At 39.9% G+C, this 15,266-nt stretch overlaps 1 protein-coding gene across 4 annotated transcripts in view; it reads right to left on the bottom strand.

Annotated features, from left to right (window-relative positions):
* CTNNA2 (catenin alpha 2) overlaps window positions 1-15,266 on the bottom strand; it is a 1,292,108-nt gene that overhangs the window by 948,317 nt on the left and 328,525 nt on the right. The gene's annotated exons all lie outside the window — the stretch shown is intronic.

Genomic DNA, 15,266 nt, shown 5'->3' with positions numbered 1-15,266 from the left:
TTAGTCCATTATTAAATTTTCTTTCTTTGCTTTTGTTTTGGGGTCATGCCTAGTTGTGCTTAGGGCTTACTCCTGATTCTGCACTCAGGGATCACTCCTGCAAATATTTAGGGAATCGTATAGGTTGTAGAGAATCGAACCCATGTCAGTTATGTACAAGGCAAGTGCCCTTCCCCCTGTCCTATCTCTCCAACTCCTCTATGTTGGTTTTAATTTATTCTTTATGTTGAATTGTAATTATACTTTGAATACAGATATTCAAAGTAATATATGAATTAAATTATAATAATAAAATTATCATTTTGCTACCATATGCTCCACTTTGTAACTGTGACAAGAAATTTTCACAATTGATTTTAAATTTTAGGTAAGTGAGCTTCATAGATGCAAATAAAACAATAGCTGAATGGGTGAAGGGCATTTGTAGCTCTTTTCTCTCAATAAAATACAATAATACATACAATATGCAGTATTATTAATTATAAAATGGCATAATGACATTTGCAGCATTGTATAATCAATCATTTATTCAGAGTAATGAAAATGGACATTTTTTCTTGATATGATGGATTTAGTTAAAACTCAGCCCTGAATTTCTATTCTCTTTCTTACAACATTATTTTTCTAAATCAGCTCAGCTATGCCTGACTCTAAATATCAGCTATGATAGGTGTCAAATTTATATCTCCTATCCTTATTTATCTTTGAATTATGAACTCACATTTCCAATTACATTTTCATACCACTATTTTTGTGTCACAGAGCAACATTAATCTTAATCTGAAACTGAATTCTCTGTTCCACCCTTTCCCCTACTGCTCAAATTCAGCAATACCTCCCCCTGTCTCAGTTGCTGAAGCCAGGTAACTAGGAGTTAAAATCCTTTATCATCCCTCTCTTAACTTCCCTATTACATAGATGCCACACTTAATTACCGCTGCCACCATTTTCAATTATCTCAACCTTCACCTAGATTCAAAATTATCTTGCTGATACTATATCAGTTCTCAAATCCACTTTCCCAGATGGCACACAAAATAATCCAGGATTTTAAGGTACCATCACTTTAGATTCCTATAAGCTGTGTTGAATTTGGACGATTTCTGTCTTGCTGAATGTCTGATTCAACTCCTACTGCCTTTCACCTCACTTTGATCTCTCTTTCTTCTAACTCAGAGTTTTCCGAACTTGATTCACAATATTAGGCTTTTTGTGAGAAGGTGGGATGGTGTAGGCCTAGAGCTAATGCAGCTGGGAGGGTATTTGCCTTGCATCCAGTGAACTGGGTTCAATCCCTGGCACCAGATATGGTCCCCTGAGCTCACTAGGATTAACCCTTGACTACAGAGCCAGGAATAAAAACCCTGAGTCCTACTGGGTATGAAAAAATAGCACTGTCTGTAGTACTGTCCTCCCATTGTTCATCTATTTGCTGGAGTGGGCACCAGTAACATCTGCATTATGAGACTTGTTGTTACTGTTTCTGGCATATTAAATACACCACATGGAGCTTGACAGGCTCTGCCCTGCGGACGGGATACTCTCAGTAGCCTGCCGGTTCTCTGAGAGGGACAAAGGAATCGAACCCAGGTCACCCACATGCAAGGCAAACACACTACCCACTGTGCTATCGATCCAGTCCCAAAAGAGATAGTGAGAGTCTGTAAGTGTACCAAGACTGTAGTGGGGGCCTCAGACAAGGAGGAAGCTAGAGGATGAGAAGCCCCTAAGTGAGCTCAGTTAGCCCAGGGATGCAGTCACATGACCTCTGCCCCCAGCACACAGAAATGTGTCCAGCGTCCAGGAAGGCAGCTAAGGCTGCTCTGCAGAGGGCCTGAGAGCAGGGCAGACAGGCAGCGCAAGGAGAGTGTGGGAGGGCCGGGTCAAGGCTCACCCAGGAGAGGGCACAGCGAGCTGCCATGGCCACAGCTAGAGAGGCCACTGGCAGAGGCAGCCCTGAGAGCGGCCCAGGAAGCACAGAGCCCAGAGGACCTGCCACCCATTCGCGCCCATTTGCTCCCACCCCTGCAGTCCCAGGCCTGAGAGCTTCGAGGGGACCTGAGGGGTCCAGGGCTGAGCCCCGAGCAGGGAGGGCACCACGACTGTTGGAGAGTAAAGCAGCGAGCTTCACAAGAGGCTGGAGTGTGCATGCCCCATAAAAAGGCCCTAAGTCCCCCACCCCGCCCCTTCTGTGGCTGCTTCAGCTTTTGAACTAAACCTCCACAAATGGTAAAGAAAAGGCAGAGCACACGGGGCTGGAGTGATAGCACTGCGGGCAGGGCGTTGCCTTGCACACAGCTGACCCTGGCTGGATTCCCAGTGTCCCATTCCCTGAGCACCGCCAGAAATAATTCCTGAGTGCAGAGCCAGGAGTAACCCCTGAGCATTGCCGGGTGTGACCCAAAAGAGGAAGAAAGGAAAAAAAAAGGCAGAGCCCACAATCCACAGCATGGCCCCCACGGGCCTGGGGCTTGGGGCCTTATGCCCTCTCTTTCCAAAAAAAAAAATATTCTTTTCAGAATTTTTCAAAGCCGTGGATCCTGGAAACCCTGCCTCCCTTCTTTATAGCATTTCTGGTTTTAATTTTGTTCTGGTGTGTGTGTGTGTGTGTGTGTGTGTGTGTGTGTGTGTGTGTGTGTGTGTGTATGTGTGTGTGTGTGTGTATGTGTGTGTGTGTGTGTTTGGGTAACAGGGTGGGGAGGGTGAAGTTGAGTCACAACTGGCTGTGCTCAGGTATCACTCCTGGCTTCTAGATCAGGGCTTCTAGGATCAATCCTGGCAGGACTCAGGGGACCACTGTGGTGTCAGGGACTAAATCTGGGTCTACTGCTTGCAAGGGTCAGGGATGCTCTAGCCTCTGGACTGCCTCTCTGGCCATAATTTTTTTAGGGGAACAAACAGAAAACCCTTCCCAATTGCACTGGAGGGTAGAACCGTTCCATCTAGGATCATTCCAGAGACCCAGACCTTTTGCCCAGAGGAGTATCACCTACTTGGGGAAATGTTGTTAATTTCAGCCACAACAGATAATTTGTATTTTCTGGAGTTTAACAAGGCCTTTCCTTCTCCAAACTGTGTTCAGGCAGGTTTCCTCGACCTAAAACACAGATCTGCCTATGCTTGTCACAATTATCTCTCTGGCAATACAAGTGTAAGGGTCACATCCCAGACTCACTGTCCTCGGCCAGACTCTCAGAGCTTCCTGTCACTTCCTGTCACCAATAGACAATCGCATCTATTCCATCCACCTTCACTTTTGCAGACATGTGTAAAATCAGTGTCTGTTCACCAGGCTTTAAGACTCAAAGAGTAAAGCTATTTGTTGCACATTTTATGTCCAGTTGACTTCTAATACCAACCATGGCCAATAAAATATTCGGCAAATAGTAGGCATTCAACAACATTTTTATTTAATAATGATTGTGATCATCACTTGTATCACTTGTATCATCTGTTATCCCATAGATCTTTGATTTGCTCCAGTGGGCACCAGTAATGTCTCCATTTGTCCCTATTACGTGATCGTGGTCATCATGATAATTATAATAAATTCAGCAGTATATTAGCTATAATTAAGATAAAGACACTATAAAGTGATGTCTGTGTATAAACTCATTTAAAGAGGTAAGTCCAATTATCCCTATTGGCTACAGGAAGAAAGTGGAGCACAGAGTGATGAAATAACTAGCCAAGTCATGAGGTTCTTAAGCTGCAGAAAAAGGATTCAATTACAGGTCTCTAGTCCCACACCCTTGCTCATAATCAGCTTCTAATGACCTACTGAAACAAGATTCCAAACCAAAACGAAAGCATCCAGGAATAAGAAAATACATTTGATATAAATATAAAAGCAAAAGAAGAATAAGGAAATTCAAGGAATTCAAAGATAAGAATTTATTTATTTTTTTTGAGCGGAGCACACTCAGCAGTGCTCAGGGCTTTTTACTTGCTCTGTGCACAGGGATCATACTTGGCAAGGTTGGAGAGGCCATCGAGGTGTCGGGCATGCTTGACCCTGGATGGCCATATGCAAGGCAAGTGCCCTACCTGCTGTGCTATCTTTCCAGCCCTCAAATATCTTTAATATAAAGATTATATTATGCTGGAGGCCCCTCTCCACAGGTTTGGACAGGCCTCATGCATGAAGGGACCAGCAGAGGAACCCAGGTGGGTGTAATCCCATCAACGGCCAACATCCGGAGAGAGACTTAAAAGCAAACTCTCAGATATCTTTAGCCTACTTCTCCCTCTAGGAGAAACTGGCAATCTTCTGAGAGTTTCCTGCCCACATGGGACAGCCTTGCAAGCTTCCCATGGGGTATTCATATGCAAAATCCAGTAACCAGCTGAATCTCATTCCCCTGACCCTGAAGAGCCCCCAGTGCAACATCCTTAGGAGGGCCAAGTCAAAATAGACTTCTAAGATCTCAGGGAAAGGACGAAATGAGATGCTATTGAGCCTGACCGAGAAATTGTGATTAACAGGATTTTGTGATCATGAAATATTATAGCAAGGACCTGGTGAGCGTGCTAAGCGCTGAAGCATAAGCTCTGCATACCGATGACTCAGCTCCACCTTCCAGCACTGCTGGGTGAAGCTGAAGTTGAAAGCAGAAACAACTCAACCGTGCTGGTTATGGGTTTGGGTGCTGTTTCTGCTTTTGTGTGTTTTCTGTGTGGTTTTGTGTTTTTTTTTCTTTGTTTGTTTTTATTTTTATTTTGGGAGGTCATGTACAGCAGTATCTGATCAGAACTTATCCCCAGCTCTCTGCTTGGGAGTCATTCCTGCAGGCACTCAAGAGACCAAACAGTGCAGCAAGCAATGCTGGGCGTCATGAATGCCAAACATTTGCTCTAGTCCACTGTCACTTGAGCCCCTAAGGTGACTTTTTAGATCACTTAGAAGATATGCCAGCGTCACTATAAAATGGAAAACACAAGCTGAATCTCACGTGACCTCTTGCAACTATTTACATATTTAAAATATCTTCTATAAAGTCATTCAATAATTTTGTTAATTTTGGTATAATTTCACAAGATCAACTGTTTGAACAAACCAAGCTGGATTTTGAGAAGAGTACTATTAACAATTCTTAATAGCTTTTTTTTTTTTTTTTTTTTTGCTTTTTGGGTCACACCTGGCGATGCACAGGGGTTACTCCTGGCTCTGCACTCAGGAATTACCCCTGGCGGTGCTCAGGGGACCATATGGGATGCTGGGATTCGAACCCGGGTTGGCCGCGTGCAAGGCAAACGCCCTACCCGCTGTGCTATCACTCCAGCCCCTCTTAATAGCTTTTATATTCACTCACAGGTATTGAGAGAGTGAGCCTTCCGTTTGAAAGCTAATTTAGAAATACAATACATGGTCTGTAATTGAAAAACATATTATATTTAAGTAACATGGTTATAATAGTGTTAATTCTCATGGTTTTGCTATATACATGTACTACACATCACCATTACCAAAGTGCCCAAGAAACTTCATCCTTGTCCTGTTGTGTAACCTCTCTGGTACACAACCACTCCCAATATTCCCCCACTGGCTTGGTAATTTCAGCTTTATCATCCAAGGCCAAGTGTTTGCACTGTTTTCAAACTGATGTCTCATCCTAAGATTGATTTTGATGCTCTTGAAAAACACCAGACTAAAAGTACACTCATTTATTGGCTCATAAAGCTACTAAAGTTCTTTCCAATCATAGTGACCTGTGCTTGAGGCATGATAACTGCAAACTAAATTAGAAAAAAAGAAGAAAGGAAGATGGTGTTTGGCCTCTGGGTAATTCAGAGAAACCAGGTCTGGCAATAGCAAGTTGTGAATACGACATTTGTCAGCATTAAAAGTTGACTCCAGGGAGGATCCAAGATACAGACCATTACTTGGGTTTTCAGATGTTTGAAAGTTGAAGTGTGGAGATTTTTATCAAAGATAAAGACTGGAAAAATAAAAGATAAAAGATTGGTTCTACCTGTCTCAATTTCTCTCTACATACTTTACAGTTTTTATCTCATCCTCTTTCCCATTTCTAAGGATGATTTCTGTCTTCTTTCCTAAATAGACACAAACTTTCTGGCTTTAGCACTATTTTGGCTTTTTAGAAAATCTTTGTAAGTTATCCTCAGGGAAAAGCAACTTCTTCAATCTATGATTAAATATAAAATGTGGCAATAGGGATGCTATCTAGAGCAATATGTAGCATCTAGGGCATAGGGTAACAAAAAAAATTTTTTAAATGACAAACAAATTTATTTTCTATATAATATAAATGAAAACATATACAAATAATCTAAATATCTTTGGAACAATGATAAAGACAGTTAATTTGTCAGAAAATAAAATTCTTTAGGTATACTATTAAATCTATAGAACCATACTATCTATGAGCGTTTAAGCCTCTATCTTTATATCTATAATTGTTTCAGAAATATGCCACACAAGTGCTTCATGAGATAGGTTGGTTCTACATCTTAAGTAGACGTGATCTATCAAAACTGCTTATTACCTCTATTGCAAACCATAACACCCAAAGGACAGAAAGAGTAAGAGGAATTGTGCCTGCTGAAAAGGCAAGGAGATGGGAAAGGGTTCGGATGGCGGGAGGGATGCGAAGAACATTGGGGTTGGAGAATGGGCACTGGTGGAGGGATGGGTATACTTGAACACTGTTTGACTGAAATGCAGTTGTGAGCGTCTGTAAGTCTGTAAATGTATCTTACGATGATTCATTAAAATAAAAAATTAAAAATTAAAAGATATAAAATATGTTTATTATCCATAGATTTAACAGATACCTACTATTGCCTATATTATTCAAACAATGTCCTATACCCAAGTGATAAAAAAATGAACAATTAAGAAAGACTATTTTTAGGCCTTTGCTAGTGGAAAGTTACAAGGATAAGAACTACATGGCACTGATGCGATGATGAAAGAGAAACCTTAGGCACAATTGTCAAAAAACTCCTCTCTGAGGAAATGACAACATACTGGCATCTGAAATATAACAAGAGAAAACAAAGACCAGAATACCAGATAGAGTCTATTAAGGTATTAAAGACAAATGGTTATGATCAGAGGAGGTATGGAGGTAGGCAGGAAGGGAAAGGGATCCACCAAATATATCCTGAGGAACCAGTAGGCAGATCACATATGGGCCAATATGACACATTTAAAGTGTTGTCCTTATCTAAAGAGTATACAGAATACTGGCGTGCGTTCAGTAGGGAAGTGGGGTGATATGCAATATGTCCCTTCGCTCCTACAGAAACAACAAAGCAAAAACAGAGGATAGTCCCGTGAGAAGCTCCCTTCAACAGTGCAGAGAGAAGACATGATTTGGAGTGGAAAATGCTCTGAGTACACAAGGAAAGAAAAGATTTGATGGATATTGGGGAGACAAAATGAGCCATGCTCTCATATAAGGTAGACAAAGAGAACACTATGGAGAACGACTTTTACATGGGTAGACAAAGAGAACACTACGGAGAATGAATTTTACGTGAACCTAGCCTTCATATCATTTAACATATATTTCAGTTAAATAATAAGTAAAGGTGGTTATTGGAAATTGGAATAGTTCAATAATACAGTGCTGTGAGATTTTTTTATATTAGTAAAAATGCTTAAATCTGCATATTAGAAGGAAGAACATCCTTTGCCTTGAGTTTATTTCACCTAAATAACATTAAATGAATAAACATTTTCTCCTGAGCTAAATAGACAGCAGCAGAAGATATAATGAGTTCATTAACCATAAATTTGTAAGGAACAAAACCCTGAATTTCTATTAAAATGGAAAAGTAATATTAGTTCGTTAAATGTGAATTTTCCTTTAGTTAGTCACTGACCATGAAGAAGAAACACTGCAAAAAAATATCAACACTCAAACAACTGGAAAAGGAATTTTATTAGTGTAATTAACTTTCAGAAATAAAACTACCAAAAGATAGACCCTGTGTTTTGAAGTACAATATCTGGGCACTTAAAATTGCAAAAGTATCATGCTTTGTCAATTAGTAATAATCTCAAAGGATTAATGAAAATGGTAACCAAATATCTTTCTAGGATTTAATTAACCATTTCTACATTTGTCTTATATTTTAGTTTACAAAATATAGATAGAACTAAAACAACTCTGGTTTTCAAAGTTTTGTAAACATCAATTCAAATTATTCAAAAATGAAGCAAGTGCAGAATAAAATTGACAAACTAAGAAATACTCACAATAGACTATTCAATCTCTGTATAGAATATAACTTAATTTCCTCCATTATGTATTTACTTTAATAAACAAGTTCATTCACAATTCACTTTTTCCAGGAGAGTGCATACACTCTCTCCTTCCTCTGTATGTGCTAAGTAATTTAGCTGCTTTAATTTCCTCAATATTAAATAACTCATATGCAAACAAATTTCATGATTCAATTGCTTTTTGCCCTCATGTTTTGATATAGTATACAACATCTAAAAATGCTTATTTAGGGGCTGGAGCAATAGTATAGCGGGCAGGGTATTTGCCTTGCACCCGGCTGAACCAGGTTCGATTCCCAGCATCCCATATGGTCCTCTGAGCACTACCAGGGGTGATTCCTGAGTTCAGAGCCAAGAATAACCCCTGTGCATCACCAGGTGTGACCCAAAAAGCAAAAAATAAAAAAAAAGTAAAATAAAATAAAAAATTCTTATTTAAAGCATAAATAGGCAGATGAAGGATGGGTTCTTTTTATTGCTGCTATTATTTTGTGGGTCACACCCAGTGATGCTCACGGGTCCTGATGGCAGGCTCAGGGGACCAGATGTGGTGCCAGGGATGGAAACCAGGTCATTGTCGAGCAAAGTAGGTGCAATGTTGGCTGTACTATTGCTCAGGCCAGAGAATGGCTTACCTTTATCTTGCAAAATAGCCTGTAATTCACACTAAGCAGTTCCATACTTAATTTTGATAAACTAAAGTTTAAAAATGCTTAAATATTTAATTCTCTGCTTTTGTGCCATTTGTATGACACTGATTTTACTCTTTATATTTGTATTATAAAAGTGCTAGAAGACATAAATATGCTGATTAGTATTGAGCCAGCCATTCTTGGATTGTATAAAATATAACTATTGAACAACGTCTATCAAATAACCATTTGAAGAAAACATTATTCATGTAATATTTCTATTAATATTATGAAAATAAAGAGATTAAATATTGTATTGGGATAATGGGAGTTTCTGTGTTCAAAGTGAAGTTCTGTAGCTAAGCAACAAATTTTCTGGCACAAGTCACTTCATTTTGAAGAGTCTGATATATACTGAAGCTTAAAAAAGGAAAGATTTAGACTTTCCATAACTGTTTAAAAATAAACACCGTGAATTTCAGACCTTTCTTCCTCCTTTATTCCATTAGTGATAAAATAATGTGAGCAATGATTATGTTTTGTTCAGTGTCTATGTATATATATGCATATGTATGCATATATATGTCTATGTGTGTGCATATATATGTATATGTATGAAGTAAACAAATCACTATGAATCTTCAGGGAATCCAGAACTCAAATATTTGCTATTTTACATATATTGTGAGTAAAGCGAAAGACATTCTAAAGATGAAGACTTCAGCCAAGTGGGAAATCAACAGTGTCCAGCTGCCGTGCATGCGTTTAATGCTTGCAGCTTGTTCCAGTGTTTCTAGGTAATTGAACTTCCACTTTTCAAAATAAACCTTGCTTTGTGTGCTATTTGTGAATTAGAATAAAAATTCTAGATGCATCACTAAAAGTATGTAGTAATATATGAATAAAATTATCTGAAGAGTTCATAGAAGCAATTATATGGACACTGCATATGCAATGAAGATATCTAATAAATAAAGTGTTTACATGCCTGTATATTTACAAATATATATAATAAAAGATCGTGTAACCATAACATCATTAGTAATTGTTGAAAATATTAAATGCCCCCTGAAAAGTTGTGTGGCATTATAATCATTTTCAAAATGCCTTCTTCTGCTTAATTTTGGAAATGTTTTAACCTCCATTTGAAGTGACCTTAAAACATCAGTGAAAGCTGTCATTTTTTTTCTGATGTTCCATGTACTCAAGCTCATAGAAGACTCACAGAATAAAGCAAATTGCAGGCATTCATCCATTCACTCTTCAAATGCCAAGCCTTTCTGAGCACTGTCTTAAGGACACAGAAAAATGCAAGTTCTTTCCATTATGCTGGGAGTATATTTAAAAATGGAGATGACAGAGGAAACAATAAAGTTAATAATTACAAGCTTATTTAGAAACATCTGTATATACATATATATACAGATGCATCTAAGTATACGTATAAAGAAATACAAGCTAAGTCACAAAACACAAGGCAGGAGTTATGTGCATTTCTGAAAACAGAGGACAGAGAGTAAATAATGTAAATACAAAACCTTTTCCCCCCTTCCAACTAAATCTTCTTTTTGAGTTGGCTTGAAATGCAGTAAGACCTGCTTTTTTGTATCTGAGTGTGCATATATGTATCTACCAATGATGCATTTCAAATCCTAAAGTATGAGACATAAAATCTGCAACAAAATCTAAAAAGCAAATTAAAAAGTCATATACATATTTTATGTAGCTTATATAGTTTCTATAAAGAAAAACTTGGACAAAATAAACCTAAGCTTTTTGGGTGATTGTTTTTTATTATTATTAAACCACCATGAGATACATAGTTACAGCACAGTTCATGATTGTGCTTTGATCATACAATGTTCCAATTTCATGATCACAAATTCAAGGGTCCTAACCAAAATCAATCGCCTCATTAAGTCTTTTTAGATAGTTTGCAAAATCTATTCAAAAAGTTGCCACATTTGCTGACCTTGACACTTAGATTCTACCTAAGCAACACTACATTGTGAAAAGTGAACAATATGGAAACTTTGTAATGAAATTTGCTGTAATATACTTTGGTTACATAATTGTAGGTATTGCTATCAAGTAAAAGAGCACACAGTAAAATAACTACCTACTTAGAAACTGCATAAAAAATAATCTTGGGGCTAATCAGCTTATCCAAAAGGCAAAATTAAAATTTAAAGTCAAAAATGCAGGAGAATAAATGTGATTTTAAGCAGAGCAGCAGAGAGTTCTTCATATTTTCAACAAGTTCCTCTTCTGAAAAGAGGGAGGCATTTATACTGATTTCCAGGAAATTGTTTGTTCTCTTTCCTTTCTCCCTCTCTCCTTTCTTTCCTCCTGCCTTCCAAACATATTGCCAAAGGTACCACTCTTTTTTTTTTTTTTCAATTCACTTTATTTTTATTTTTTTTTTAATTTATTTTTAATTAGAGAATCACCGTGAGGGTACAGTTACAGATTTATACACTTTTGTGCTTATACTTCCCTCATACAAAGTTCGGGAACCCGTCCCTTCACCAGTGCCCATTCTCCACCACCCGTAAACCCGGCGTCCCTCCCACCCTCCCCACTCCCATCTCCCCCCCACCCCACCCTGCCACTGTGGCAGGGCATTCCCTTCTGTTCTCTCTCTCTAATTAGCTGTTGTGGTTTGCAATAAAGGTGTTGAGTGGCCGCTGTGCTCAGTCTCTAGCCCTCATTCAGCCCGCAACTCCTTTCCCCCACATGGCCTTCAACTACAATGTAGTTAGTGATCGCTTCTCTGAGTTGCCCTTTCCCCGGAACGTGAGGCCAGCCGAGAAGCCATGGGGTCAACCTCCTGGTACTTATTTCTACGGTTCTTGGGTATTAGTCTCCCACTCTGATATTCTATATACCATAGATGAGTGCAGTCTTTCTATGTCTGTCTCTCTCTTTCTGACTCATTTCACTCAGCATGAAACTTTTCATGCCCATCCACTTAACTACAAAATTCTTGACTTCCTTTTTTCTAACAGCTGCATAGTATTCCATTGTATAGATGTACCAAAGTTTCCTCAACCAGTCATCCGTTTTGGGGCATTCGGGTTTTTTCCAGATTCTGGCTATTGTAAACAGTGCTGCGATGAACATACATGTGCAGATGTTGTTTCGATTGTACTTTTTTGCCTCTCTGGGATATATTCCCAGCAGTGGTATTGCTGGGTCAAATGGGAGCTCAACCTCTAGTTTTCTGAGAGTCGTCCATACTGTTTTCCAAAAGGGCTGAACTAGCCGGCATTCCCACCAGCAGTGTAGAAGGGTCCCTTTCTCCCCACATCCTCTCCAACAGCGGTTGCTTTTGTTCTTTTGGATGTGTGCCAGTCTCTGTGGTGTGAGGTGGTATCTCATGGTTGTTTTGATCTGCATCTCTCTGATGATTAGTGATGCAGAGCATTTTTTCATGTGAAAAGGTACCACTCTTTCATTATAATTCTGCTATTAGCTATTTTATTCAAGTTGCACATCTGTCTTCCCATGTCCTCAGATCTCAATATGAAGTTAAGTGAATACTGATGGAAAAGCTCATGTCTCTCATTTTGCTCTTGATCTGTTGATTTTCATAAAAAATCTCCTAAGAGGGGTAATCATGAGTTGAGAGCTGAAATACAAAGAGAGGTTAACAGGTATAAAAAGAAAGCCCAGGGCCAGTGAGATAGTACAGTGGGTAAGGCACTTGCCCTGAAGCAGCTGATCCCAGTTCAATCCCTGGCACTCCAAATGGTCCCCAGAGTTCCATCAGGAAGTAAGCCCTGAGCACAGCTGCTGTGCCTTCAGAGAAAAGACTAAACACAGATTACGGGCCTGAGTGGCAGCCCAAGAGGTAAGGATGGAGGGATCAGCAAGATAGTGCTAGGGGTAAATGCTTGCCTGGCACAGGGCTGTCCCAAATTGATCCCGAGTAACACATGTGCTGTTGAATAGCACCAGGAGTTATTTCTGAGGACAGAGCTAAAAGTAAGTCCTGAGAACTGTTATTTGTGTGTGATGCCAAAGTAATAACTAGGTGGAGAGTAAGACTTCTGTCTTTCACTCAGAGGTCCCTAACACAGGGTCCCCTGGGCCTGGCCACTGTCTGGCAGGGTCCACACTGCCTGTCCTTTGCCTAAAGAGAAAAAAGAAATAAATGGAGGCTAGAACCTGACCAGAGACTTTGTGGGCAGTGCTAAAACCATGTAGTGATTTTAGGTAAGAGCCTAGGGCTATGAGGTCACTGAGTTATTTTGAGGAAATGGGCAGGAAGCATGTGAGGGAAAAAACCCAGCCACTCTGCATTCTCTGGCTTTTTTAAATCAGGAAAACAAAATCTGTTTAATCTTTGAAGTGAAATGAATGCATGACTTGATTGAAAATTTTAAGTCAATGATCTGGGGGATTAGTGAAGAAGAAGGAAGGAAGGAGAAGAAGGTGAGCTCTATGTCATTTATGAAGATGTTCATATTTGAAAAGGCTTTTGCCCGCCTGAAAGATAAGCCATTGAAAGGAAGCTATTTTAACAACCTTGCTTATCTTGAAATGGGAACGACAGTCGAGTTCTTATGAGGATTAAATTATATTATACATTAAGAAATGCTCAAAAATAGCTCAGTCCAGTAGTCAGGGCCACTCAAATTCGAACCTGGCACTGCATGGTTCTCCAGAGATCTGCCAGGAGATGCCAGTCAGAGCACTAAGCTATGCATCCGGGAATATCTGTGAGTGGCCCTTAGCTTCCATGAGCACTGCCTGGGAGCCCCTCACCCTGACAATCCTAAATGCTGACCAGTGTGCCTGACAGCCACAAAGGCCCAGGACACAGAAACTTACTGCTAACAGCAGCAGCAGGGTTTCCATGGGTTTTGGAAACTCTTAGAATTTTCTTTGAAGGAGATCTGTGTTCATGGCCCCCCACCGCTTGGCCTTTTCAAAGGAAAAGCAACCCCCTTTGCTTCCCCTGCTTGTGCTCATTCTCTCTGCCATTGTCTCTTCCTATGGGCTTCCTTCAAATGTCTGAGTTCTGGAAACTCATTGGGAGCTGGGCGCAGATTTCTTAGATCCTTAAAATGGCATGAAACTGTTGGGCGATGGAGGCTGATTCCTGGGAAAAAAAATTATTCTTTAGTACTGAACCCTATGTGATTCAGAATATGGTCTGGCTTATTGGAATCAGCACTGGGGATGTAATTAGTTAAGAGGAGGTCACTTTGGTAGACGTGACTGGCAAACACAAAAGACCACGGGAGAGGGAAGAGCAAAACACCATCTGACAAACCAAGGTGGAGACAGGAGCAAAGCAGCTGCAGGATGAGAAGGACTGACAGTCCCCACGTGAGGCAAGACTCAAAGCAGGGTCTTTCCAGGTATCAGGAGGAGCTAAGGCAATGCCACTGTTGGTTTGGGATCTGAAGATTCCTGAATCAAGAGACAATATATTTTTGTTGTGTTATGTCACCCAACTTGTGGTACTATGTAACAGAACCCCTAGGAATCTAGCACAGAAATATTTACAAGAATGTGCTGTTTTCCTAGAAAGGAGGTCTGTTACCCTTCAGCAGATGCTCAAAATGACTTGAGCAGGGAACAGGGAAACTTTAGCTCAATAGTTCCTTGCAGTCTTCTCTGATTATCCCACTTGCCCTTTGACTATAACTGGAACTTGGTTTTACTGTTTCTTAAGACTGTACGTTCAGTTTAGACTTCACCAGAACACTTGATATTTTGGTTCCTTTATTAATTAATTAAATAATTTTGTGGAGTGGTGGCAGTTGCCAGCAATCTCCAAGGCCATTCCTGGCTCTAAATTTGGGAGGTTGCTTCTGGAGAAGATTGGGGATGAGAGAGCAGACAAGAGATAGAATCACAATAGTCTACATCCCGAGAGCTGCCACTTTCATGCATTTCATAGAGAATGAGTTGCCTCCTTACTCCCTTTTTTTTCTTTTATTTACTATAGAAGGATACAACACAGAGATTATATTGAGTAAGTTAAGGTATTTAGATATGAGTGAACTTATCAGAATTGTCCCTTATGGGAAAAAGAGCCAAATAGGATTTTCAGGAGAGAGGAGCTGGTCTACGAAACACAGGATAACTGAGTCAGGCTATTTTGCCCTGACTCCCCTAGTTTTAGCACTGGATCTTATGTCTGGAAATCCTATATCCTGGAAAACCCCCTCATCTGTAGGCAAACAAAAACTTCTGATCCTAGTACAACATCCTAACTGACTGCACAGGGAACTTAGAATATCCCTTCAAAATCTGAACACTCCTCGGAGCCGGAGCAACAGTACAGCAGGGAGAGTGTTTGCTTTGCACACAGCCAACTCAAGTTCAGTCCCCAGCATCCTATATGGTCCCCCAAGCACCGCCAG

This window comes from Sorex araneus, chromosome X (genome assembly GCF_027595985.1).
Source record: "Sorex araneus isolate mSorAra2 chromosome X, mSorAra2.pri, whole genome shotgun sequence".
In the NCBI taxonomy this organism is placed as follows: domain Eukaryota; kingdom Metazoa; phylum Chordata; class Mammalia; order Eulipotyphla; family Soricidae; genus Sorex; species Sorex araneus.
Note: the sequence above shows the minus strand (reverse complement) of the source record. Positions and strands in the feature narration are given on the sequence as shown.